The following is a 22726-nucleotide window of genomic DNA, read 5'->3' as shown; positions in this document are numbered from 1 at the left end:
CACGCACACATATACATCACACTAACATATATTTTCAGTACACTCTGCAAAAAGGCAAATTTGTCAATAGGAAGAAAGCCATTCAGAGATGTGAGAGACTGGGAGATGTACAAATCCTCCATTATTTAACTCTAAATGAAATAACCAGCTGTTTCATAAAGGAGAATTCAAATGTACTGTGTGCTGCTTCAGTGGAGTTCAACTCCTTTCTCCATTGAGCTTTTCTGCTTTTAACAGAAGGTGTTGAGTGGGAAAGCATGTAAGGGAAGGAGGTTGACAGGCATGCTTTGAGTGCTTATTTGAGAGCCCATTTAAAGTTGGCCTGCAACTGGCTTATGAGTGTATTTATGTGCAAATTCCCAGACTTTTCAGTTTTCCATTGTGGGATGGCATTATCTGTAGATATATTCATAATTTCTAAAGGAGGATAGGACATTCATAGCAGCAATGCACTCAAATACTTGTTCCTAAGTATTTATAGATGGTTGGGATACTATGAATGGGGTTTGTAATTAGTAACTTCAGATAGCTAAAATTGACCTGATTCATCTTATCCTAAGAAATATCCAGATACAAGCCAGACAGCTGGAGGGTAGGGAACTGTGGCAAAGAAAGGTAAGTGAAGGGAGGCTTTTTAACTATACATCTATATCTCAGGGATCTAAAGTCAGGTTTAGTAAATCTTTTCTGGAAAAAAATGTAGCGCGTGGGACGTATCTGTCAAGTGAAAGGAGGAGTGATGACTGGCTGTTGTTTTGCATCAACATTTAGACCGCACCTGGAATACTGCACCCAGTTTTGGGCCCCAGTTACAGCAAAAACATCGCCAAACTGGAGCAAGTTCAGTGTAGGGCCACCAAGATGGTTGGGAGCTGGAACACTTGTCCTGTGAAGAAAGGTTGAGGGAACTGGGTTTGTGCAGCCTGGAGGAGACAGGGATTTGTGGGACCAAACAGCAACCTGCTGTTGCCTGTGAGTAGCTCGTCGAGAAGATAGAGTCAGGCTTTGCACAGTTGTGGTGGATTGGCCATGGCTAGCCACCAGGTGCCCACCAAGCCATTCTATCATTCCCCCTTCTCAACAAGACAGGAGGAGAAAATATGACGGAAAACTCATGGGTCAAGATAAAGGCAATTTAACAAGGAAAAGCAAAGGCCATCTGCAGAAGCAAAGGAAAACAAAAACATTTATTCATTACTTCCCATAAGCAGGCAATGTACAGCTACTTTCTGGGAAGCAGGGCTTCACTTCAGAAGGCTTGAAAGATATCTTCTGGATTATGCTGAACCCTTTCCCTTTGCCGTCCCTCACTCGATATCCACTTGCTGTAGTCCCTTACCCTTTGAATAGATGGGACACTCAAACCTCTTTATAGGTAGCTCCTTCTAAAAGAGGTCATTGCTGCCTTCTCTGCTTCTGCCATCCGCTTTGGTTTAAGGCCTGTGGTACTGATGTCGACAGAGGGGTGTATTTGTGGAGAAAAGGTATACTTTGGATTTCACAGCTGCACGAGTTAGACAGTAGGGAGGATGAGGGGAAATGCCATATGGATTTCTTGTGGTTTGTTAATTTGGTTTTTTACAAAATATTTTCCCTTACTTTGACATCATGGTTGGAGGACCAGGAAAAAAAAAAAAGAAAAAAAAAAAAGAAAACCTCACAGTTATGTATTTACCCTCAAACCACTAAATTCAGGCACGAAAGTATATTAGGCCGTTTCAATGCACACAGGAAAGCTATTGTCGAGCAAAATTATTCCTTGGTTTTACTACTGTAATATAGGGGCATGTGTTAGAGTTTAGAGACTCCCTAAAGAGCAGCTGTTGGCCTGTAGCAATTTAATTAAGAATGTAGCTATGGCTAGCTGATTATATTTCTAAATCTGTCTTGGCTCTCTTCCCTTTTATCTTTGATCTTCTAGGCCTGATTCAAGGGCCACCCCAGTCAGGGCAAATCTGCCTTAGAGATTGATGAGGTTTGGATCAATCTTGGACAGCACAAAGGTTACAGCCAAACATGTACTTAGTTTTATACCCCATCCTTGCAGTGGGTGGGAATGAAATTAAAATAGCAACAGAACTTTCCATTCCCCAGGGAAAGAAGCTGGTAGAGATTTTCCTAAGCACATTTAGATCACTTGGGATATATACTGCTGTAGCAGTGATCCCATGAAAGTCAGACATCTAAATTAGGGCCAGCACTAAGAGTCTCGATACACCAGTGTTACCCTGTAGTCAATGGAGAGAGAGACAGGTTCTTTCAAAGAGTGATTTAGAGGAAGGATCCAACTCATTGTTCAGAATTTCCCTCTCAAGGGAATCTTTCTCTATTAATTACAGAGGGGACTCAGAAAGATTAGCTTCCTAACATAGGTTCTTGTCGTAGAGCCAGATGCACACGTAGACACCTACATTTAGGTGTCTACCTGTGAGTTCTGTGCACTGGGTGTCCTACCTCCCATCACAGTCAAGAGGGAGCCAAGACTCAGTTCGACTTCCTCAACATAGATATGTGGTGCTATTTGAGATCCCCTAGGCAAAATATCCTGCCTCCCACAGGACAAATGATGAGGGCCAAGGGAAAATTTCAGGTAACTTGGGGTCCCTGAAATGGCACTAGGAGTCTATGTTTTGGCAAATTCTATTAGCCCCAGATATACATAAACTATAACAATAACTAAGATACCCCATTCATATGAACATATTGCATCTGAACTTCAGTTCAGATGTCTGAGTCTGCAACGTGAATGACGTCCCTGGGGTTAGGTAGTGTCAATACCCGCCTCCAGCCCCTGGACCTGTCAAGGTCCAATGTCCCCCTAGAATATCATCTGTTGCCCTAAGAGTGAGAAGGAAGAGAACTTCTCTGCATGTCTGCTGGTGATCCAAGCCATGATTTACCTGGGAAGACAATGGAGCGGCATGATCCTGAGACTCCTTGATGGTTTCACTGAACGCTCGTGGGTTATCACTCTTTAGCATAAGGAGTTCCTGAGGTGACCCTCAAACTAGAACCTTGGTACAGTGCAGAGCTCTGAGGAGATGCTAGTCTGCATCCCAAAACACTGTAGTTACATTACCTCAGACTTATTCCCACAGTAATATGTCTGAATGTCATAAAACCACATAGGGCTTCTAGCAAGAAATCCAGGACTTCATCTCATTTTTTAAAAGCAGTTTTCCTTAAGCTGTACTCACTCTGTCCTTGTTGACTATAACCTGCAGTGGAGACATCATCATTTATGAAAATGAAAACACTCTCCTCATACCCAATTCCACTGCAAAGCACAAGCCCTTCTCTGCAGCAGGTAGGATGTCCTGTGCTGTAGCTGGGAAGCCAGCACTGTTGTCCTAGAGCAAGTTGAAGATGGATGGAAGAAGAGAAGGAATGGTGTGTTTATATGATGGCAACTGATATCTTTGGAGGGCAGCTCAGTTTGAGAATTTACTGACGACCTGCAGTTGGAATATGCACATTTTAGGTTCGATTTGTTGTCTTCTCTATTGCACCATGTCTCTTCAGTTCTCACATCTATTAAAACCACAAAGGCTAAATAGGAAATAAGTCACAACAGCATCTCATTGCTTGTAGGTAATGTTTGGCTGGATGGTTAATGCCTCAACTAATCCTTAATGCAAGCACCTTACTAAACCTGAGTCTCATCAAGGCAGACAAAACAATTCAGCTTTTAATAGCTAACCCCTTGCTATGCTTTTTAATAAGAAAGAGGTCAGGAAATTGAGACAAGGCAGCAAATAAACCATTTAGAACACCTTTCTTTATAAAAGACTTGAGAAAATATAGGTCAGCATGCCAAAATCAGCAACAGAGGAAAGTTTTATACAGTCGTGCCTATTAAAACCTCTACAAATGCCTTTGCAATTACCCTCGCCACATGTTTCCCAAATATTCCTGAGGCTAAACCTGTATTTGATACTAATTACAGGGAATATCATGATGAAGGTTAATTGCTAACCCTCAAATTGTAGAGAACCACATGAACTTGTCCATAAAGGAGATAATCAACTTTTATGCGGGACATATTAGTCAAGCTGTGAGCGATAATCCCTATTCAGACCACTCACCATGATACTCATGGTAAAATTAGGCACCTGTCACAGTATCTTAGATTTCGGATAGAGATTCATGGTTAAATATCAAGATGTCCTTCCCTGACTGTGATTCCTGCATAAACAACAGAGGGAAACCACGGTGAGACATAAGACACTTACAAAACTGGATTGAACACAACCTTTTTTTCTGACTAGGAATGAGAATCTATTGCCAATGACCTGAGTACAACTTTTTGTGCTTGGGCTGTACAATTCAGCTTAAAAACCTTGGCCAAACCACAACTGAGAGACTCCAGTGCTCTACATTTGACACCTGACTTTACCAGAAAATTCATTTTTGATGCTGGATACGGCATTTCCCTTGGCCTTTCCTCTCCATCTGCAAAACACAGGCTACAAAAATTGCTTCATCTACTCAGGAATGACTCATGTATCTAGTCTCAGAAATCTCATTACATTTTAGATGACTAAAGTTATTCCACTAGGTCTCCAGTTTCAAAGTCAGATGATCATGGGTTTCCCACTGGTCTTCTGTCACATCTATCAGTCCTATGCAGATGTCTTGGGTATCTCAAAGTGCCTCAGAGGGCACTAGACAATGATTTTTAGATACCCAAATTGTTCCACTGGTGTATGTTATTAAATAAACATGTGTACAACACACAATGGATCTTGAACTTAGAGTCTCTTGAGTAAGTCATCACAAAGAAGCATATCTGCTGCTACCTTAGGGGAAAAAAACAGGGTCAAATGGTAAATAAGTAAGGACAGAAATATATCAATTTTCTGAGATATAGTAAAGAGGTTGTTATAAAAGTTTCAGGAATCAACTGTTGTCTGAGCCCACTGGGTGAAGAAAAAAAGTTATTGGCTTTCTTACAGTAAAAGAAAGCTTTGGTATTGAATACTGAGGTTTAGGTAAGCAGTAGTGCAAAATATTTAACGATGTTATGGATTTCCTTCTGGGTAAATTACTAGAATTTTTTAGGGAAATATCAGGGAAAGTATGAATATCCAGAGTCAATGCAGTGCAGTGAATTAGATGAGGTTCTTTCATTGCATTGCTGGAACCTCTTTGGTTGTTTACACTTTGACTACCCTAGGGATGCTCAAATGACATTTTCATACAAAAGCCCAGCTTATTTTACTGCTGTTCCACCAAGATTCCAGCTCTCTATTTTTCTGTTGTCACAGATGCTGATCTGTGCAAGTCTTTTTTGTTAATGGCCTGTATTTGAATAACTGGCTATGAAGGTTTTTAACTGCAGCTCAAAAAGCTCTCATAAGTGACATTGGGCAACAATCTTGGAAAGGGAGATAAATCTTACAGAATTTGGAAGGTGGCAAATGTAATGGATATTGCAGATTTAACTCAATACTTAAACACTAGTTTTTAGTTAATCTCAAGTGTTCTAGGGTTTCTGAGACATCCAAGCTGGACTGGCAGCTGTGACACAGGATCTACAGGAGAGCTGTGTCTTTCTTGAACTGCAGTTGGAGGTCAGGCAAGACAACCGAAGGAATTTTCAGCTGCAATAAATGCCTTATGTTTAGGGAATTGAATTACTCCTTCAGGCAGGAGTTCAGCTTAAAAATTGAGAAATATAATTATAGGTGCCCACATACAGGGCGCAATCAGTGGGCTAGGTGTGGAAACTCCCATCGTAGTCTATGGAAATCTTGAGCTCGTTTCAGTCATCAATATACAGAAGCCTCATTTGAGATGCTCGACAGGATCCCATCTGGTGTCTCTCTGCTGGGTGGGAGTCTGCCAGGCCCTGTGCTATGTTCACCACCCCTGCGTGAATGTCTTGGATACCAAAAGGCATCTCAGATGGCAATAATTGCTTAGATTTAAGCAACTAAACTGCATCCCTACTAGCTCCTCAGATGAACTGTGCTCTAAATTTCACTGAGTACATTGACTGTTTTTCCATTAATTGAAATGAGATCTTATACAACCAGTTCACATACAGTCACTTGCGTATTTTCGTGTAAAACTTGAGTTTGAATCTGCAAGATGAAACAACCCTGAGTTCTGCATAACTCAGTCAATCATTTGGTGTATGTGGTTAACATTTCTCAGAAGTTCTGCAGTATCCCACAAGAGACATACTTTTACACTGTACCTCCCTGAATTTGGGTAAATTGCCTTCACTTAAGCAATTTCATGGCACTAATATGGACACTAGTATAGAGTCTCAAGTGACATTTTGTTTTGGAGCTGGGACAGGTTAAAAGCTTGCATGCCTTTTACCATGGATCAGTGACAAAGGATAAGTTGCTAAAGTGTAACTTGATTAAAAACGTGAGCACTTGCAGTCATATGAATGTGCTCAGGAATCTTTCTCAGTGCATCGCTTGGTTACCCCTACTGCAAACTTAAAGCCTGAGCTACCACACCACCCAAATTCAGCACAGTGCTCCAGCACTTGTTTTTAAGCATGCGATGAAGCAAACCGTATGCCCCTACTCACAGCTGAGTGAGTTTTATGTTCCCTACCAGCATTTTTTTTTCCACATTTCGCTTCTTCATTTTTTTCTAGTGGAAAATAACTCTAAAAGTGCCTTTAGAGCAAGCAACATCAATTAAAAACATCCCTGTTTCCAAGGGCGTAACTTGACAGCCTTGAGTTTGCAGCTAGAGAGCCGAAAAAAGGCATGGCTTTTTATTTCTTTTTTTAATAGACGCAAATTACAGGGTGATCCAGTAACAGCTAAATTCAAAGTTGTTTCATCTTTAACAGGGGCCATTAAAAGCAATGTTCAAAAACAAAGGACATCATCCAGTTATGAAAGTTAATGGAGCAGAACGTTCATTTCAGTTCCGAGTTTTCCTCATGTCTGGTCCGGGAACGCTTGTTTGTAGAGTCTCGTGTTTTAATGCAGAACAGGTGCTGGATGGAGAAATTCAAGAACAAATTGACTAGACAGGCAGCTTGTCAAGATCTAAAATAGACCATCAAAGCAGGAGGTGGAAGAGAGCAGGTTGCAAACCCCATATGATCCCAGGGAAGACTAATGCTATTGTTCATGTATGATTGAGAGACTGTCTATTTATGATTTCCTGAGCAGAGTCTGAAGTTTTTAACCTACTGGTTTTAGACTGGTTTTGGACATGACTATCTCTCACCAGAGTTAATATGTTTTTCTTCCTTATAAACAACTTAAAAAATGAAAATGTTTTTCTTTCAAAAGGAAGTATTTCAGCATTTCTGTATTTATATCCTTCTTTATTTCTTCTTTTTGATCTCAAGCAAAAATGTAATCTTTCTTTCCCATTTGTTTCTCCTTTCTCCATTTTTTTAATCCTCTGAATGCTTCCAGTGACAGCAAAAGAAATAAGTGGCAGCAAAAGATGGGAAAAGGCAAATTGAGAAATATAATTTATATAAAAATAATAATAAAATAATAATTTCAGAGTATTAAGAAGTTTTATTACTTTCAATAAAAGGTTTGGTAAGTTCCTTTAGCAGACAGAAGATGGACTGTGGTGCTAGGAAAATCATTGCCTTAAAAAAATCCAACCAATTAAACAAATAAAACCATCTTGGAAAATTATCTGTAGCTTTCCACTGCCGTTGTCAGTGCTTCCCTGGGAGTCAATGCTACTGGTGCAATGTCAAAGTAGCATTGAATATTTTTCGCCATTTGCAATGTAATTGCACAGAATTTGGAAAAGGTTGAGGCTGAGGTGTATATCCTGGCACATGTTTCCAAGTCTAAGTACCTCACACCAATTAATAATTTGACAGATGCACTGTAGAAGTTTGAGCACACATTTCACATAAGAAACCCATGGATAACCCATGTGGGGGATAAGGTACAGGTCCTAATGTGCTGCTGTACCCTGATTTGATTATAATCTTAAGGAGGAAGCCATAGTTTCAGCTATAACCATTTATGCTCTGAAATCTGGCTTCCTCTAATTCAACTTTTATTGTGTCAGTCACTATGATGACTGTCCTAAAAGCACAAAGAAAGAGTTTGCAGCAGTGTTCACGGAAACCCTGGGACTTTCTTGGTCTAGCTCAGAAAACCTTTTCCATCTCCTACTCTGCCCTTGCCCAGACAGTTCTTTCCCTGCCTGGCACACTGTCCTTCTGCCTTGCTGCCCCGTTACTGGTGATTCCCATCTCCCAGATGCCAAATCTCACATTTCTGTGCCAATTAAAAGCAAGCTCCTATTCCCTTCTGTTCTCAGCCACCCAAATCATCAAGTTCTTTGATATGATGAACCTAGATATTTTGTGGTCGTTTTGCCCTCTTTAAAACCCATGGAAAGTAGAAGGGTGGGATGTTACTGTACGGTGAGTTTTGGTTATTCTGTGAGATGAATTATTAATATGACACCATATGTCTTCTCAGGAGACTCAACCTATTAGCTGAAAAGTCTTGATTTATTTGGTACTGAGCACTTCCCACATCTGCCATGGATCTGGGCACTATGACCCACCATGCTCCTTACTGTCCCATGCTGCTCTGTCAGCATCCCTACTTGATTTTGATTAACAAGGGCAATGAGGATTTTGCTTCTCGCAACAGGTTGGTAGTGGACATAAGTCATTACAGTTCTGCTGGGGACAAAAAGGCTTTTGCCAATTTCCACACTACCAGACAGTTTTTCCTTGCCGCAGAATCAAACAGCATGTATTACCTGGGGTGTGTGTCTTCTCCCTCTGCTTCTGGTTTAATTATTTGTTTGGTTTACAGTAGTCACCAGATAGAAACAATCTGACTTCATCAACCTGTGCTTTTTTTTACCCTTCTTAAACTTTTTCCCAATGATTGTAGCTCTCTGTCTCATAACTTGGACTTAATGACACTTATATGGTAAAAAAATTCCAGCGTTTCACTTCAGAGCTCTTGCCAACAGGTTGAACTGATTCTATTTTATGCTGTGGTCAGTTCATTTTGCCAGGGATTAAGCTATTTTCCGTGTCCACCGCAGCCAGAACAAAAGGTCCTGGACTGAAATTGCAGCTAGGAAGGTTTAGGTAGGATATCATGATAATAGGGAGGATAATGAATTACTAAAAGTGATTGCTTGGGGATGAAATGGAGCCTCCACCTTTGGAAGTATTTAAGAAAAAGCTAGATATGTCTTTCATGCACATCCAGATAGTACACTTCTGTAGGAAAAAGAAATACAGACCCATTCTACTTTTAAAAGCCTGAGATAAGGAATATTGAACTTTGATTTTAAAAATAACCCAAACCCACAAACCAAAACCAAACAACTGCCCCCAACAAAAAAAAAAGCCTTAGAGGCCATCATCAAACAGTTCTTATACCAAACTTTAGGTTTCTTTAAAGCTGAGAATGACTTCTGGGAAGAGCTACGATTTATCTGAATATACCACCAATAGACACTTGATGGTGAATTTGTTGTATTAAAGTTGACCATTTCTTTCAAGATTTCCTTTCCTTCAAGACACTCTTTATAGTGTAGGTGTAGCCTAAGAGTGAGACGTTTAAGCCCGAGTGTGGCTTATCTTAGCTGCCTCTCTCAAATGAGATGGCTTATTCTCTGAACTTCCCATTTCTCTCCATGTACTATAAAAGGAACCTTGGGAAAGCAGCTGAAAGTTTTCAGTGTTAATTGTTGAATATTGATGATTAACACTGTCTCTTGGTTTTTGAAATATATTTAGCAGCAAATGCAAGTTACTGAAAATTATTTTCTTCATGGGCTGAGAACAACCCATACCTTTTTATTCATTGGTCTCAGCAAAAAGTCTAAGTGCAGCATGTCCCAGGACCCAGTCTGGTTTTTATCTGAATGCAGCTGGATTGGATTAGATACCAAAATTGAGGCGACAGTTTCTAGGTGTAAATCTGATACAGAAGGAGACTTTTTCCACCAGAGTAAAATGTGTTTTTTCAACCCTTTTGAGGACTCAAATCAGCACTGGCCCTCAATGTTTCTGATGATCTACCTTAGCTGGAAGCTCAGCCGGCCAGCTCCACTCATCCTCTTTTGGAGGACTTTACTCTCCCTGTAAGAGAAACCTGAGGTTCAGGCCCAATGACATATACAGGCTCGCTAAACTTCAGAGGTTTTTGCATCATTAGACCAAGAGGGAATTCAGTGTGTTCTTGCTAAGTGAGATTTGGGCCCTTGAGCCTCCTTTGTAGATCTTTCTCTATCAAAGTCATAGTGTGGCTATGCCCCAGATTCAGCCAAAACTCATCAAAACCAACAGGATAATCTCTGCTTAAACCTGAGCAAGTGCACAAGTGCTCTGCGGGTTGAGACCTTGCGATATGCAATGCGATGCTGGGAGCTAAAGTGGCGGTTACGTCATGGCAACAAATCACTGTATTATACCAACTGTAATAGGAATCACAGCTTACAATACCAAAGCTTTTAAAATGTTTTCAGATGCACCAGAAACTCCTGAAGGAATAAATCCTTTAAATACATCAGTAGTGTGACTGAAGATTTAAGAACGTTACTGATCGGACAGCACAAAAGGCATGCAGAAAACCTGAGTTCTACAAGCTGTTTTTCACTCAAGTCCTTTCCAAAACTTGCATAAAGACTTCTATCTATGAAAAATACCCTGATGAAATCAGGAAAAAAAAAAGCGTTCTCCAGGACTCCTACTTGGCTGGTAGTTGTACTGTAGCTTGTTAACTAACCTAGATTATTCTTGTGGAGCTAGATTTTATTTTTGCTGAAGTCAGTATGTCTATACCAGTAAATTAAACGGAGCCAAGTCATGGATCTAGGCAGTGTCCCACAGCTGCCCACACCACTACATTGTTAGCATAGCCCCTGGCATAGCTTTGACCTGTGTCCAAGAGCAAATGCTCAGACAATGCTTGAGCACAGCTGGGGGATAGCACAAATGCGCTCACTCCCAGTGGGAAGATTGCCTGTAGCTGCTTATTTTAGGGTGTGTGGGAGAGAGAAAATTTATTTGTACAAGTCGGTGTCCAAGAACAGGCTCCGACTGATATTATTTACTAGAATAGCCATGGAGTCTTATGAGTTGGCCCAAGTGGGGTTAAGATCAAAACTTTTAACTTTTGTCAGAGCAGAATTAGACAACTTGGTGTCACCATGGAGAAAGACAGAAGAGCTAAGCACACATACATATGCATGTGCATGTGCACACTCCCTCTGCCAAATGGAGAAACGTAAAAAGCCAGTGACAGGGCACGGGGGGCCTCAAGATGAATCCAGTGGACCCCCCCCCTTTCTATGTAGTAACATCTCAAGGTGCACAATGACGATGGATGGGGCGGGCTGGTAGGAATAACCGCAGGGTCTTGTAAAGGGCGAAGTGGTGAGGAGATTGGAGAAGGAATAAAGTATGCTAATTTTTGTCTCTGCTGCTTGTATAACCTGAGTGTCTGCTCACCTTGTTTTCAGCATACTGACATTTACAGCTAGGTAGTTATGTTAATAAGAAAGAGAATAAAAGGAAAAGCAGTGTGGGTGAGAAATGTCAGGTGTGAAAAAAGAGTAAGATACTTTCCATCTGATAACAAGGACAGCTGTGACTGAAAAAAATAACATCTCTGCACGCTCTTTGGAGATTAAAATAATTATATTTTATTATAAGATAATGAAGGATAACCTCTAGTAAGTTAGATTTTTTTCTTAGACTGAATTCCTGTCAAAGAGGAGATTCCATGGGCAATGCAGAGACCATTTCTGGAATGCAGACTCCAACTTGTAGACAAATTCCATCCACAAGTGATCTTTAAATTGAGGATTTGGATCTTTCATTTTCTTCAGTCTTCAATCTCCAGTTTGTCAGGTGTAAATTAGTATGTGCCAAACCACAGTTTTAAGATTAAAAAAAAAAAACCAAAACCAACAAACCACATTTTAAATAAATCTCTTTTAAACTAGTCCCTTTGTGTACATGAACCTGTTTCCCAAGGGTGGCCCTCCTGAACTGTCTTGGTACCCTGGCGGTGTTCTGCAGAAACTTGTTTGGGAGCGTACTGGATGTCATGTTTTAATACTTTGCCCTGAATAATGGCAAGAGAGATGCTGGAGAGATGCTTTTCATATAAGACTCTCTATATAGTCATTCCTGTACTAGATCTAGGGTTAGATCATCAGTCAGTGCAAACCAGCATTGCACCAGTAATGTTAGCAGAGCAGCATGAGGTTACATCAGGTCAAAGTATTTAACCGCTCACAGTTTATTCTCAGTTTCAAAGACAGAGCATCTCAAAGAGGAGACCCTATACCTCGGTGGCTGTCAGGGTTTAGCTACTCAGCTACAGAGAAAATAATGCTGTGCAAGCCTCCGAGGTATCTGTACGTGACGCATAAGCAGATAATTCAGAGCGTGTGCAGAGGAAACATGGTCCCACCTGCATGCATTTGTGTGCACCAGTCTGAAAGATTGCTCCTGGGCCTTTCAGTATAGGGAAGAAGAAGTGATTTCCTTTACAATGAAATGAAATGGTGCAGCAGAAAACAAATGTGATTTTTCAGCCCACCCAACTTTTCTGATGGATTCCGAGGTTATTCTCCAAATTTCAAGGAAAACTGATTTGGTTATGGGAGACATAAAGCTGGCAAATTTATAAAAAGTGGACTGTGTAAAACTAGGATCAATCCACCTGTATAATGAACTCACTGGCTACAGGACAGAGAATTAAAAACAATTTGGAAGATATTTTCAGTGGGTGTTATAGATGCCTCAGCTGCACTAGGGCATCTCAGACGCCTCTAGATGCATCTTTTGGCACTTTACTATCAGGCAATGAGAGTCTTAGCCTTGCTTTCTGATTCCTTCAGTTTCATCACAACAAAAAAAAAAACCCACAGAAATCACTCCTCACCTTATTAGATCACTGGAAACAAATGGAACCCAATATAGAGTATTTAATTCTGCAGTAAACTATATTCTTCATGCTTTTGGTGATCTCACTGCAGATAGGGCAGTTAACCAGGTTAACCAAACATCTGAAATCTGCATTTCTAGGCTTTCATTCACTTTATATAAAATAGTTAATTAAAAAGAGCAATCCAGGAACTAGAACTGATATGGAAACATAAAGAGCTATTAAGGAATTGTGTAAAATCTGCTATATTCTATTATGAAATTCTGGACAGAGTTGGGGAAAGATCAAATATAGCAAACCATCAAAAAGAATGACATTTAATGGAACTGAATTATTTATTTTTATTTAAGGTTAGCTATCCAAGATGGAAACGTGAGAGACCTCTGCAGAAGCAGGTTTCGGCACAGACTCTGCTGAGCTAAGCCACAACCGACTCCAAAAGAGCTTTTGCAATTAAGCCTGTATCACCTAGGTGCAAGCCAAATCAGAATTAGAGTGATGACTTCCCATGGGTTACTGCTGATGTACAGCCAGGTAAATATGATCTGTGTATGTGGATAGACCATCTGCTTATCCTTGACATTCCAGCCTACACAACCCACGTACCAGCAGGCCATTTGGGAGGAGTTAGGCTGGCCTTCAGCATGCGTCCAGGATGTGGATTGAATTGATTTCCCTGGGACCATAGCAAAATAGCTGAGGATTTTGGCCAGAACTCCGCCCTATGTTGCGTAAGCATCACTGGGGGATGGAGCCTGCATTGATCTGGAGGATTCAGACAGGTTTATACCAGGAATCTGGAGAACAAAGGTCAGAGCAGTTCTTGGAAAATTTTTTTTTCCTACTCTTTGACAGTTTGCAAACAAATTTGTGAAGCTAAAAGGACAGGGAAGATAGCCTTTGCCAAAACAAAGCATTGTGGATTATCTGTGAAGTCTTTTGAACTTGGTTCTTTCATTAAATACCATTAAGTATCGTGTCATTTGGAATTTAAAAAAAAAAAAAAGAAACACACCAAAAAATAGAAATGCTTTTCATTTTCCAGAATTTTTGCTCAGAGAGCCCTTCCTACCCCCAGAAAACAATTAACTGAGTGATCATTAGTTTGGGAAATGCCAATCTGCAATCTTCAGGATGCATATTCTGCCTTCCTAGCATTCCACTTCCCCCAGAAAACATTTTTTGGAGTGAAATGTTGCTCAGCTGTAGTTTTAATTCCCTACTCCAAATCTAAGCATCCAGTGAGACACCAACTTTCCAGCTCTCTTTCTGAAATGAGGAGCTCTGTACAGAGTGGTTATGATGCAGCCTAATAAATTACAGGCTGGGAAATAACCAGGACTAATTTCTTTAGCTCATCCTGTCCCTCTAAAATACCAAGTGTCAACGGATGACGTCAAGTCTGTGTGCTAGTTTTCAGTTTGACTCACTGAGCTGCTGTGGCCCAGTAACACCTTGGCTCTTGCAGGAGCTTTCACACCTTTGTGCACTTGCCCTTTTCATTACAACATCTGGCCCCAACTTTTCTTTCTTTTTTTTAAATTTTTTTTTAATTTTTTTTTAGCATTGTGCTCATTGAATGAGAATAAATCCTAATGCCAGGAAGCTACCACTGAAAGGATTGGGTAGAATAAAATTTGTATGAAAAAAGATACTTCAGACAAGCTGCTAGCATTCTTGGGAGTTTTAGAAGTTCTTTCTGCGTTGGGAAGCACATGTTTCAGAACATCTGCTGCACACAAATGCAACAAGTCTGTCAACACCCCAGCCTGCTATTGTCCTGCAGAAAACAGGGGAAGATTGCAGGTAAACAAAAAAAGGGTGGTAGGAAAAGCAATTGTTCACCTGAAAGCTTCCAGCTTGTCTCAGGAGTTGTGCTGAAGGTGATGGTTGCTCTTCTCTGCAGCAGGCTCGGTGACAGGTAGTCATTCGTCACGAGGGATGGGAGGTGGCTGGCACTGCAATTCCGTGTGCCTTAGCCATGCTAGCCCAGCTGGCTGGTTCCGTCCTTCAGCCATTTGACTCAGCTAAATGTTCTTGCTAGGACCAGCCAAGAAAGGATGCCCTCAAACCGCACATGTATGCCAAGTGAGCATTTTTGGTTTGTCTTCTTCCCCCTGCCCCCCAAATTGACAGCAATGGCTTCTCCAGCCATTTCAATTGTTTTCATTCATTTTCATTTCCTGGATGATCTTAGCTAGATATTCTTGCTTTAGAATAAATGGTATAGTAATAGTACGCCCTTTCCCCTCCTTCCTCCCCAAACCACACGCACCAGCACATAAAATTGGCAGATGGTGTTTTGCTTCGAGTTTGCCTTTTTTTTTTCCAAACTCAAGCCAAAGCTTGGAATGCAGTTTTACATTATTACTAGTTACATTAGCACCGAGAAATAACAGCTGAAACGAAGAGCCTGTCGAGAGAGGCTTTGAACATCGAGAGGAACATATTCCAGTCACTTGCTTTGTGTAGCTCTAACAATGTCACCGAGGGTTGTACCCCTCTGTTCAACATGAAAACGCTGCAGAAGTGGATCCTGTGATCTGAACCCTAACTTGCTGCGGGTAACATCCCATTTTGTTTTCAATCTACCAAATGGTCCCATTGTTGCAGTGACTTTTTGTAACCTCTGGCAGAAACAGGGCTTTAGAGATGACAAAGTGCGCATAAACTTGGGGTCTGGGACCACCAGCTTCCACTATGAATGGGGACCATCAGTGGACTGGTTAAAAAAGTCACTCTGGGAAGGCTGAGGAGGAGAGGGAGACAGTTTGCGAACTTTCTTCCTGAGCTGAACAAAACTGCCAAGAACTAGTTGCACTTGATCCCTTGCTAATCAGTCCTATCTCATGTACTTGGCTGTATCTTCCAGAGTTAAAGTAGTCTTAGAATTGACTTCCTTCTGAAAGCTCGTGAGTGCCACCAAAATGTCAGTTGTAAAAACACTGAAGAATTGCACTGAAGTTTTTCTTCACAATTATTCTTGCAATTGTCACATTTCTTAGCTGAGCGACATGGCTCTGTAACAGCCTCCTTTTAAATTCATGTGAAAGTGAAATTTCAAGGCCTGAAGGCTTAAATCCTGGTAGGATGTTCAAAACAGTTCCTAGGATGCATCTCATGGCTAAAAACACATTGGGAGATGTTTATTTGTATAAAAAGAAGAATAAAATGGTCATGAATATTCCAAAACAGTGACTCTTCTACTTACAGCTACTTTTTCTAACAGAAGTAAAGGTCTGATCCAAAGTCTGTGGCCAAATAGAAAATTCTTGATTGATCTCAATGGGCTCTGGGTCCCTTTTGGGTCAAATTCTTGGTTGCTACAGAGTAAGTGATTTCACTGCAGTTAAGCTTATTTACATTAGATAGGAATCTGACCGTCCCCTTTTCAGTGCAGTAATTCTACCCTGCGCAGGTTGAAAAATCTCATTTGCTGTCCTCTCTGTCAGGTATTTTAATGAATATAATATAATCAGACAAATTTCCAGCTTTGACCAGGTGAATAGTAGACTTGGCCATCTAGTCAGGCTGATAGATGATTGCTGGGAGGTAGGGAAGAATGCCTTGGTAAGCAGTGGCAAAGGAAAAAGAGAGAAAACTTCCCAAAGGGTGAGCTACTTTATGTGAACTGTGAATGTGTTCTACTTTGAGAGCAACCAGGAGGCTCCTGTTTTCCCGCTGAAGATCTGGGAAGCTTGTTTGCCCACATACCGGCCATAGCTTATCACTGCAAAGCCAGACTGGTGCAGCCACTGCCACGTCTGACAGGGTGGGTGGAATTAATTCAAATCTTTGCAATGTAAATGTCTCCACAGGAGCTGATTGCCAAGAGCATCTTGTATGGCAATTTAGTCAAGATATAAAGGCTTAGGTCTGTATTTCTGCCTCCTGATTTGTAGCTGCAGCAACAGCAGATGGCCTGATGATGTTGTTTGAGGATCCGCCACGTGCTTTGGAAACAGCTGAACTTCAAGATGTCTAGACACCATGATAGGACTCCAGATAGGAGCACAGCAGCCCCTGATTCAGCAGCTGAAATGGTGGGAATAGTGGCCACTGCTGAGGTGGCAACTGGAGATAACGACCTGCTTTGGGGAAATAACCCACCGGAGTGTGCCTGGCTACATTCTTGACACTTTTTTTGCCAGTTATGTGGTTCGGGGAAGGAGGATTAGATGAGAGCATCTGTCCCAGAGATGCCTGAGCATCTCTTGCTGTGGCATACATTCAGTTGTGTTGACGTGGCATCTAATGCTGAAATAATTGTATGTATTCTGGTGTCCAGAAATAATCTCTGATGGGGTTGTCACATGGCAAAGAAGCCTGTGGCTGCAAGGACATCAGTCCAGCTGTGAAGAAGCTGTGTTAGTTCCAGCAGCTAACTTTAGCCTAACCTTATGAAAATAAAAATGCTCTTGAGAGGACAAGGTTTTTGTTGGCTCTGTTAGGCCTAAAGACATCCCAGTAGGCAGGTCAGGCTTAGCCATCATTATGGGAACCTTGGGTCTGATCCAGAGCCTACTAAGTCAAAGGGAGTCTATCCATTGACTCCAGCAAGGCTTGGATCTGACCCAGCGGGTGGAGCAGCAGAGACCTTTGTCCATGTGGGAAAACATTGTTTTCCTCCAATTCTCCAGTGTATAACAATTTTAGAGCTCCTGCTTTTTAATTTCTCTCTCCCCTGCACCTTTTTTTCTTTTCTTGTTTTTTTCTCTCTCTCTTCTTTGGCAGCAGCTGGTCTGGAAAAGTTAGAGGGGAAACATGATCAGGCTGTTTTCTTCAGTTGAGCACCGCCCTCAGCATTGTCTCAAGTAACTGGGCTGCTGTTTATTAACCATCATTACCTATTTCAAGTGGAATTGTTATCTGGAGCTCCAGGTTCATCAGGCAAACTGGTGCAGTGCAGCAGAGATACTGCTTTTTATTTGATTGCTGGGTTTTATTGCCCTTTTACAGGCCATGCGGGTGAAGTCCAGGCCCAAGTCACTGCAGGTGTTCCACCAAAGTCCATAGCCCGAGGCCAGCTGCAGATTATCACCTCCTGCGGTGAGGAACTAGTGCTTCAGAGCAATGTCACTGACTCCTTGTTCTTCCCACGCTTTCCTTGGCATCTGATACACAGAACTGCATCTGGAGCTTTTTGCTGGGGTCCTGATAGTCTCTGATTGTCTGGACGGGAGATATCAGTGCGTCATAGCTCATATCTGGGAATAGCTCTTAAGTTTCCTTTCTGAACACCATTGAACCTTAACTCCATTTTGCCCCTATATCACCATGGCCTATGCCTGGATGAAGGACTAGGGAAGCAGCCAAGAGGTCTCACCTTGAAATCCCTCACATACCCAAGTACCTCACGGTCACTGCCTTTAGCATCTTTGCAATGAACCCTCACCATGTTCCCTCTGCTCCTTACCAACCTGTAGGACAGGTGAAAGAAGAGGATTATTGCTGCAAGCAGGGAAATGCAAAAATTAAGGGCTCTACAAAGTTATGCATATATAGGAACCCTGTGTGACTGGAGATGCCTTAGGGACAACTCCAACATGGGATGGAAAATATGGCTGAGGACTTGCAGACCTGCATCCTTCCATGGTAGCACCTGGGGCCATGCAAGATACTCTGTGTGTAGGCAGCTGTGTTACCTCAAAGCTGCACAGAGACCCTGTGCCAGTACAGGGAATCACATCTGAATCTTATAAGTTACAACCCTTCATTATTATCTTTATATGGTTACATTTAACACTACCAACTCAGAGCTAACCTTGAGAGCAACCAAAGGGCCTCTATCCAAGTCTAGACATTGTGTTTCATTTATGATGCCGAGTTTAATTGACTTAACCTGACACACGGTATCTGGTTGGTTAACTTTCTTTCAGACCCATTGGCAAAAAAAGAGGCACTTTCAGAATTCACTGAAGGATCAACTTCACTCTCTTAGAATTCTTCTGCCTTCAGGAAACTTGAACAACTAGTTCTCATGGAGATGCCTATTTTAGAACAGGCAAATCCCAGCAAACATGTCAGGATCCCTCAAATTTGTAGTTTTCCTCTTGCGTATCAAATGACACAGATCTATAGCAAAGTAATCCTGTTATCTGAGAGTACGTTAAGAGGCCTTGTATCACGACCCCCAGGTCTATTTGAAACATTGACTTCTATCCCCAGGGCATGAGAAATTATGGAAGTAGCCCAGCAGCCTGACTCATTTCCTCCTTTAAATGGGATCCTCAGGAAACAATCCTGAAAAAATCTCCGTGGAATTTACAGTCCTTCATGCATCCAGGCTCTAGTCCTCCTGTTGAGCCATGCTTGAGCTGAATAAAATATGTCCTCAGGCTTTTTTTTCCACACTTGATTGCTTGCAGAGCAGCTTTTAGCAGCTGCACACAGTCACCCCTGAACTGTGCTTCACTTGCTACATGAGGTCCTGGGTCTGAACAATGTAGAGCCTAATTAAATCAGTGCATGAAGCCTTCGGTTAGATAAGTGAATAGCTGAGTAACTGCAATGACACAACAAGGTCTTTTTACTGAGCCACCATGTAATAGATGGCTCGGTCATGTGGACGTTTCCCTGACATCCAAGCGTGTGGACATCCTAGAAACTTCAAGGGTTTTGCCCTGCAGACTCCGCAAATCAACTGGACAGAGAAGTAACAGAGACTGTAGGACCCTGATTCCCATCCCCATCCCCATCTTGCTATCTTTTTTTTGCAGATTTGCCACTGTATGATCTCTCCCCACTGACTGCTGTGCCGAAGACAGATGAACAGCGGGCTCCTAACTCAGTCAGAGAACAGGCAACCCCAACACAAATCCCTCATATATTAGCAGAGCTAAAACAGGGATTTGAACTTTGTTGTGCAAGTTGAGAGCTAAGCCCGCTGTGTAACAGGAGTCTCCAAGCAGGCTCTCTCCACCGCTCTGGAACGGGTATTGCCTATGGATGTGGAGGAGGTGTTTGTTGGAGCAGAGAGGAGAAGCCAGGCTGAATGGGCTAACCAACAAGTAACAAAGTCCTTTTTACCTCTTGACTAATTAATATTTATTATTTGATGGATTTTTCTCAGAAAAGCTCCCAGGGAAATCAAATGTGTGCACAGAGGCAGCATTATGTGGCTATCAACTGACAGTGTGCCTGATCAGACGTACTCATTAGCTCTGCTGGGGATCTGCTCTGGGCTGGTGACACCCCCTCATTTGCAGAGTACCATGGCAATACCGGTGCTTTCGGTTTCAGTTCCTCCTGGATGGTTCTCACTCCTCTGGGATACGCCAGGCCCAAGTTTGACTCATGGAGCTGGCTATGAAGGAAGATTATTTTCCTGATCTGTTTTAATGCAAACTCAGTCCTACCTATTCCTTCAGATGCTGAAGCAGATTGCAAACTGCTTCTGATTTAGAAACAGAATTTGGCTTGAAAACTTCCTGATATACTTGAAAGAACTGTGGGACAGAGTAACCTCTGAATGGGGAGAAGTCCAGCAGAACAATGGGTGGAAAGAGCCTGGGACAATCACAGCACTGGATTTCTGAGTTTATTTGTTATAACGGGATTTCTGAGTTTATATGTTGTAAAGCATCATTATAAAAGCAGAACAAGCAGTTGAGAGTGGTTATGTTACAATGAGCACTGCAAGGAAAGACATTTCACTTTAGCTGTGACTCCAGAGCAGACTTTTTGGCTGAAAAGTGAAAGTCAGCATGGCCTGAAAACTAAGGCAACAAACTGGTACTCAGGAGGCCAGAGTGTGTATCATCTGACTTATAAGAGTTTTAAGACCAGAAAGGTCTTAAATCTGATATGGAAAGCATGGGCTAGATATAAAAATTATTTCCCTTCTCCTGAATCCAGCAACAGGTGTTTGCCTTAGGAACTTCTTCCAGAAAGTCATTCAGTCCTGAAGCAGGGGAGCTGTCTTTTCTCTTAACAGATCGTTCCAGTAGTAAATCATCATAATTTCTTAAATGTGCTCCGTTTTGCAGCTGAAATAATTTAGCTTCACATTCCAAACGCTGGGATTTATTAGAACTTCTTCTGCAAGATTGAAGAGGCCTTTAAAACCCAGTGTATTTTTTTAGCTTAGTAGGATATGATTTTGAACGATAAATGTCAGTTATGCACTCTTTCCTATGCTACACATGGATAGACCTCTCTTCCTTTTCCTCGCTCTCTGTCTATGAAAAGGCACCTAGTGATGATGCAACATGTAGAATATATGAGATGTCTGCGTGGATCTGGCATGTATGACACAGGTCCTACAGAAGACCTCAGGTCTTTTGGGCTGGCAGCTGCAGTCCAGGTAGGGTACCCTGGGTCATCTCAAATGGTACCAGGCACCTCTGTTTAAGTAACCAAACCTTTCACTTAACTCACAGGGAGACATGGACATTATGGCTACTTTTTTTGTTGTTGTTGCTGCTCATTTAATTTAACTCAAATGTCGGAATCTGAAGTTGAATCTAGCTTCAGGTGCCATTGTGAAAAGTTTAACATTGGCTCCATGTCTTTACTAGATCTCTGACCTTGTTTCTCTAGCCATCAGTGTATTTCTGGATGGAACACCAGGCAGCAAATAAATATACTAAAATAATATTCCTAGAGACAAGAAAGAGCCCTTCTAAGTTGTTATTGCTAAATGATAAGGGATTCTTGAAATGAAACCATTCATGTCTTCCTGATAAAACCAACAACTAGAACAATTTTGGCACAGGATGCCCATGAGTAAAGGATTCTTTCATTTCATTTTTTAAAGACTGTAAAATTCTGCTTGTACCTCATTACAAAAGCATTAAAAAAAAATTACATTTATTCTGGCCCAGTGAAGCATGATGTCATGTCGTAAAATCACAATTTGCTGATGTCCTGGAATCTCTAAAATTGCTTATGCTTCCCAGATGATATTCCCTGTAAATGTACGAATTTTTGTTGTTTGTTTTAGTTTAGTTTTTTCAGTTTGTTGTTTTGAGGTTCTAGATTGCAGTAGTCTTATTTGTTTAAATGAAAAAGGTATTATTTTCTCAAATTCAGAGGAAACCTTGAGTTTAGTATGTACCCCTTGATCGGGACCTTACATCACATTGGAAGTGTCAAGTTATTCTGGAGAAAACCACACAAGACTGAGACTGGGTATGTCCAAGTTGGAATTAATTACAGTTAATGACAGTTTGAGTTTATTAGCAGGCACAAGAGTAACGCATGGGGCAATTCTGCTTTTCAAGTACTGTTGTCATCAACAGGTGCGATATCCTAGACATATAAAAAGCCAGGGAATACATGTTACAAGCTTGAAAGATCTGTTGAGTATAACAAAACCCAATAAATCCTCCCATATGCAGAAGTGTGGAAGCTAAGTAGATCAATTATTTTGCGTGTCTCCAGAGAGAAGATCAAGAGTCTTGGTTTGTGATTAAAAAAGGCTTTCCTTAGGTATGATATTACAAATGCTAAGTTCAGTTATGTCCTGGAATCTCCTTCTCTGGTAGTGTTTAAAGGCAGGTCAGAGGCACATCTGTTAGAAGTAATTATCCTGCTCAGAGAATAGAACTGGATGAGATGATTTTAGAAGGTCCCTTCCAGCCCTAAATTTCTGTGATTATTTTATTGCTGTCCTCCTGAGATTTGGTTTGGAGTCTGTTGTTACAGAATGACTTAACCTACTATTTAAGGACCACATAAGTTGTATCTTGACCAACATCATAATAGCATAGTTCTTGAACTTCCTTGGATGTACCAGAATGTTATGTGCACTGTTGCCTGGATAGTCTAATCTTAGATGTCTTACTATTTATATCTGTCTCTTCTACACCTCCTGCCATTTACTGTCAGCTGAT

This window comes from Haliaeetus leucocephalus, unplaced genomic scaffold, assembly GCF_000737465.1.
Source record: "Haliaeetus leucocephalus isolate CR32 unplaced genomic scaffold, Haliaeetus_leucocephalus-4.0 Scaffold0, whole genome shotgun sequence".
NCBI lineage: Eukaryota > Metazoa > Chordata > Aves > Accipitriformes > Accipitridae > Haliaeetus > Haliaeetus leucocephalus.
The sequence above is the reverse complement of the archived record's forward strand: the minus strand, read 5'-3'. Positions refer to the sequence as shown.